This window comes from Oryctolagus cuniculus, chromosome 15, assembly GCF_051225735.1.
Source record: "Oryctolagus cuniculus isolate XC-2025 breed Fujian yellow rabbit chromosome 15, ASM5122573v1, whole genome shotgun sequence".
NCBI classification, from domain to species: Eukaryota; Metazoa; Chordata; class Mammalia; order Lagomorpha; family Leporidae; genus Oryctolagus; species Oryctolagus cuniculus.
The window spans coordinates 89938769-89944182 of NC_142881.1; positions in this window are offsets into that span (position 1 = coordinate 89938769).

Consider the following 5414-nt stretch of genomic DNA (forward strand, 5'->3'; position numbering starts at 1 on the left):
GAAACCATATTTTAATATATCCAGTTCCATTCCTAGAATATTAAGATGGTTACGAAAGTGTCCACAGCAAAACTGATGAGTCTGAGATATGTAAGATCCTCCATTTTTTAATGAGGTTCATTTCCAAGGACAGAAAGAAGTCATTCTATTATCTCCATTGTGCTTAGCTGAGTGACTTAGCAATGTGTATCCTAAGGAGCACTGGAAGTCTTGCCCCAGAAATTTCTAACTCACCATGCCTGTATGAATAACTTCCTATTTTTTGGACTCAGGAACATGGATTCTATTGCTTTATTAAGGCTTCTCATTCAAAATGTCCAATAGAACAGTGTGGCAGAACCTTTTACTTCTTAAAAATTTGCTTTGATACTCCTCATGTAGGATCTCTGTCCTTAGTGTGCTGTGCATTGTGATTTAATGCTATAACTAGTACTCAAACAGTATTTTTCACTTTATTTTTCTGTGTGGGAGCAAACTGTTGAAATCTTTACTTAATGTATGCTAAACTGATCTTCTGTATATAAAGAGAATCGAAAATGAATCTTGATGTGAATGGAAGGGGAGAGGGAGTGGGAAAGGGGAGGGTTGCAGGTGGGAGGGACGTTATGGGGGGCAAGCCATTGTAATCCATAAGCTGTACTTTGGAAATTTATATTCATTAAATAAAAGTTTAAAAAAAGAAAAAAAAAAACAATTATTCCTCATAGTACAACTCATTCAGGACAGAGGTCCTACCTGGGGAGTAAGTGCACAGTGACTCCTGCTGTTGCTTTAACAATTGACACTCTTATGTTTGACGTCAGTGACCAACCAAGGCTCTCAAGTGCTGCCAAGGCTATGGAGCCTTTTGAATCCACAAACTCCATCAGTATTTAGACAGAGCCATCAACAAAGTGGAAGTTCTCTCCTCCCTTCAGAGGAAAGTAGTATATCCTTTGATGGGCCCTTCTTTCCACTGGGGTCTCACTGACACAGATCCTTCATGCAGAACATTTTTTGCCACTATGTCTTGACTTTCCATGCCTGAAATGCTCTCATGGGCTTTTCAGCCAGATCCAAATGCCTTAGGGGCTAATTCTGAGGCCAGAGTGCTGTTTAGGGCGTTTGTCATTCTATGAGTCAGCTGTGTGGACTGCTTCCCATGTTGGAACTTTCTCCTTTGTAATTCTATTGTTATTACCAGACACTTGGTCTTATTTATGTTATCCCTTTGACACTTAATCCAACTATATAATCAATTACACACAACATGCTCACTTTAACACCTAAAATGGGATTAGGACCACCCAGCTTAATGGGACTTGGAGTCCCATGCTCAGCCAGTTTTCTAACAGCTTCTTGGTTTTTGCTTGTGCTCCGTGAGGTTCAGATGTGCGAAGAACGGTGGTCACATATTTTGATGGATGTCCCTGAGTTTGAGTTTGACGAGTTCCAATCTGACTGAGGTGAATTTTAGGAAGAACACGGTAGTGGGAATGTGCCCTTTCCATAGAGGAGCCACAAGTCAACATGACTTTTTACAGTTTATATTGACTGTTACTACTGTGTTTAACTTAAAGTTGGCTGGCGGCTGCCTCCATATATCAAGTATCCGTGTAAAGAGCAACATTCTAACCTGTACTGAAATCAACTGAAGGCCTAACTTAGAATACCTCAGTAACAAACATCTGAGTTATAGCCCTGGTGGGTCAGACAGTCAGCGCTGCCCGCTGATCAGATCCTGCCCAGATAATTCTGAGCTAATCTGCAGGCGTAACACCAGCATCCCCTACTGGAGTGCCGGTTCAGATGCCAGCTGCTCCACTTTTGATCCAGCTCCCTACTCATGTGCCTGGGAAATCAGCTGAAGATGGCCAAGTGCTTGGGTGCTGCCCCCCTACATGGGAGACGCACGTCTCTGGGCTTTGGCCTGGACCAGCCCTGATCTGGCCGTTGTGGCTATTTGGGGAGTGAACCAACAGATGGAAGATTTCTCTCCCACTCTAGCTTTGCTCTGCCTTTCCAAAAAAAGGTAACTGCTGAGCTACGACCATCAGGCTGGTTGTTGCAGCACTTCCTCCTTTTCTGTCCATACTACTCCAGGCCCACGCGCAACCCTCTGAACCTCTTCTCATTATGAGTGCAACCCAACATATGAACAGTTCTTTGCCCAGATAAAATGTGCTAAGGTTGTCTACAAAGTTTTTGTTCTTTTTTTCTTTTTCTTAAATTTTCTTTCTTTCTTTCTGTCTGTCTGTCTGTCTTACTTTTTTAGTGAGAGACAGAGATCCGAAACCAGGAGCCAGGTGCTTCCTCCTGGTCTCCCATGCGGGTGCAGGGCCCAAGCACTTGGGCCATCCTCCACTGCACTCCCGGGCCACAGCAGAGAGCTGGACTGGAAGAGGAGCAACCGGGATTAGAACCCAGTGCCTATATGGGATGCCGGCGCTGCAGGCAGAGGATTAATCAAGAAAGCCACAGCGCTGGTTCCCTAAAGTTTTTGTTCTAATCTTTGGTTAAGGGGGACTCTGACAGATTTCCCCACTTTATAGTGACTGTCTTTTCCAGTCTACACCTAGAAATACGAGGTAAAATATTACTGATTTCGTTTCCATTCATGTTTATTCAAATTTTCTTTTTCTTCATAATTTAGCTTTGGTAGGTGGCGTATTTCTGGAAATTATTCATTACTTTAAGTTACTCAATTTGTTGTCATACAATTATTCATAGTATTCTTTTCAAATCCTTTCTCTGTGACATCAGCGGTAATGTCTTTTACTTCTGGTTTTAGTTATTTGAGTTGTTCTCTTTTTCAGATAATCTAGCTAAGGGTTTATTAATTTTCTTGATCTTAAAAAAAAACACCCCACTGGTAGTTTCATTGTGTGTTTTTTTTTTGTATTTTTTAATTTTCTCTATTTAATTTAACTTTTCTTCCATTTTTTGATAGTTTTGAGTTTATTTTCCTCTTTTTATATTTTCTTGAGGTGTAAAATTAAGTGATTGACTTAACATCATTTATAATTTATTAAGAGATACAATTTGTTAGCACTGTTTTCACCACGTCCCAAAGGTTGGTACATTGGGTTTCATTTTGTTTCAACATGCTTCTTATTTTCCTTTTTAAAATTTCTTTTTGACTTATTGGTTGTTTAAGAATGCATTATTTAACTTCCACATATTTGTGAGTTTTCCAGTTTCCCTCTGCTTTCGTGATGGAAAAGGTATTTGGTATGATTTTAAGCTTTTTAGTTTTTTGTTTTTTTTTGTTTTTTTTTGGTTTTTTTTGACAGGCAGAGTGGACAGTGAGAGAGAGAGACGGAGAGAAAGGTCTTCCTTTGCCGTTGGTTCACCCTCCAATGGCCGCTGCGGCCAGTGCGCTGGGGCCGGCGCACCGTGCTGATCCGATGTCAGGAGCCAGGTACTTCTCCTGGTCTCCAATGGGGTGCAGGGCCCCAGCGCTTAGGCCATCCTCCACTGCACTGCCTGGCCACAGCAGAGAGCTGGCCTGGAAGAGGGGCAACCGGGACAGAATCTGGCGCCCCGACCGGGACTAGAACCCGGTGTGCCGGCACCACAAGGCGGAGGATTAGCCTAGTGAGCCGCGGCGCTGGCCGCTTTTTAGGTTTTTTTAAAAAAGACTTTTTTTTTTTTTTTTATTTGAAAGTTACATAGAGAGGAGAGGCAGAGAAAGAGTCTTCCATCCGGTGGTTCACCCCCCACTTGGCCTCAACGAAGCCAGGAGCCAGGAGCTTCTTCCGGGTCTCTCAGATGGGTGCAGGGGCCCAAGGCCCAAGGACTTGGGCCATCTTCTACTGCTTTCCTAGGCCATAGAACCAGGTCTTGAATTCTGTACCATATGGGATGCTGGCACTGCAGGCGGTGGCTTTACCCGCTATGCTACAGAACCGGCCCCAAGGTTTTTTCCGATTTTTTTGTTGCCTAATGTTGTCTGTGTGCCGAGAGGAAAAAATGTTGTCATTAGGTGGAGCTCTAATGTTTGGGACATAAATGAAGGGGATGCAAAAAATTTGTGGAAAATGAAATGAAAAATGTTTATTTTGGTGCAACCATTTTTAAAATGTTGTATATAAGGGATTCTTTTTTTTTTTTTTTGAAAGGCAGAGTGGACAGTGAGAGAGAGACAGAGAGAAAGGTCTTCCTTTTTGCTGTTGGTTCACCCTCTAATGGCTGCCACGGCCGGCGGGCTGCGGCCTGTGCACCGCGCTGATCCGAAGGCAGGAGCCAGGTGCTTCCCCTGGTCTCCCATGGGGTGCAGGGCCCAAGCACCTGGGCCATCCTCCACTGCACTCCTGGGCCACAGCACAGAGCTGGCCTGGAAGAGGGGCAACCGGGACAGAATCCGGCGCCCCGACCGGGACTAGAACCCGGTGTGCCGGTGCTGCAAGGCAGAGGATTAGCCTATTGAGCCACGGCGCCGGCCTATAAGGGATTCTTTAAAAAGTGTATGGAGGGACTAGTGCTGTGACATAGTGGGTAAAGAGACCACTTGCAGTGGTGGCATCCCGTATGGGTGCTGGTTCGAGTCCCGGCTGCTCCACTTCTGATCCATCTCTCCACTATGGCCTGGGAAAGCAGTAGAAGATGGCCCAAGTCCTTGGGCCCCTGCACCCATATGGGAGACTTGGAGGAAGCTCCTGGCTCCTGGCTTCGATTGGCTCAGCTCCAGCCATTACTGCCAGTTGGGGAGTGAACCAGCGGATGGAGGACCTCCGTGTCTCTACCTCTTCTTCTGTGTAACTCTGACTTTCAAATAAATAAATCAAACTTTTTTTTTTTTAAAAAAGGTGTATGGAAATGTGTATTATGAAAAAACAGCATGGTTCAAAATTTTTTGCACCAAAATAAATCTTTTAACTAAATTTTTACACAAACTTTTTGAAGTACGTGTATGTGTGTGTGTGAGATAGACCCTTTTAACATTATATAATGTCCTTTGTCTCTCATGTTTTGTCTGCTAATATAGCACCCAGCTCTCTTTTGCTTACTGTTCCTATGGAAAATCTTTTCTGAAGCTTTTACTTTCGCCCTCTGTGTATCCTCAGATCTAATGTGAATCTCTTGTAAACTGTGTAACCTTGGCTGATTAATTTTTCTGGTCTGTTCGGCCAACCTGTGCTTTTGACTAGGGCGGTCAAGCTGTTACAATTAATGTAATTACTGATATTGAAAGACTAAGTGTTGCCATTTCATTTATTGCTTTCTGTATGGCTATTTTTTTTGGTCCCTCATTTCCTCTCTTCCTCCTTCTTTGTGTTTCTTTTTTTTTTATATTGTTATCCTTTTCATTTTCTTTCATGTTTATTCTATAGATATTTACTTCATGGTTTCCATGGGTATTACATTAAACACCTTGAAGTTGTAACACTCATTTTAAATGGATAATAATGTAACCGTAATCATACACAAAAACT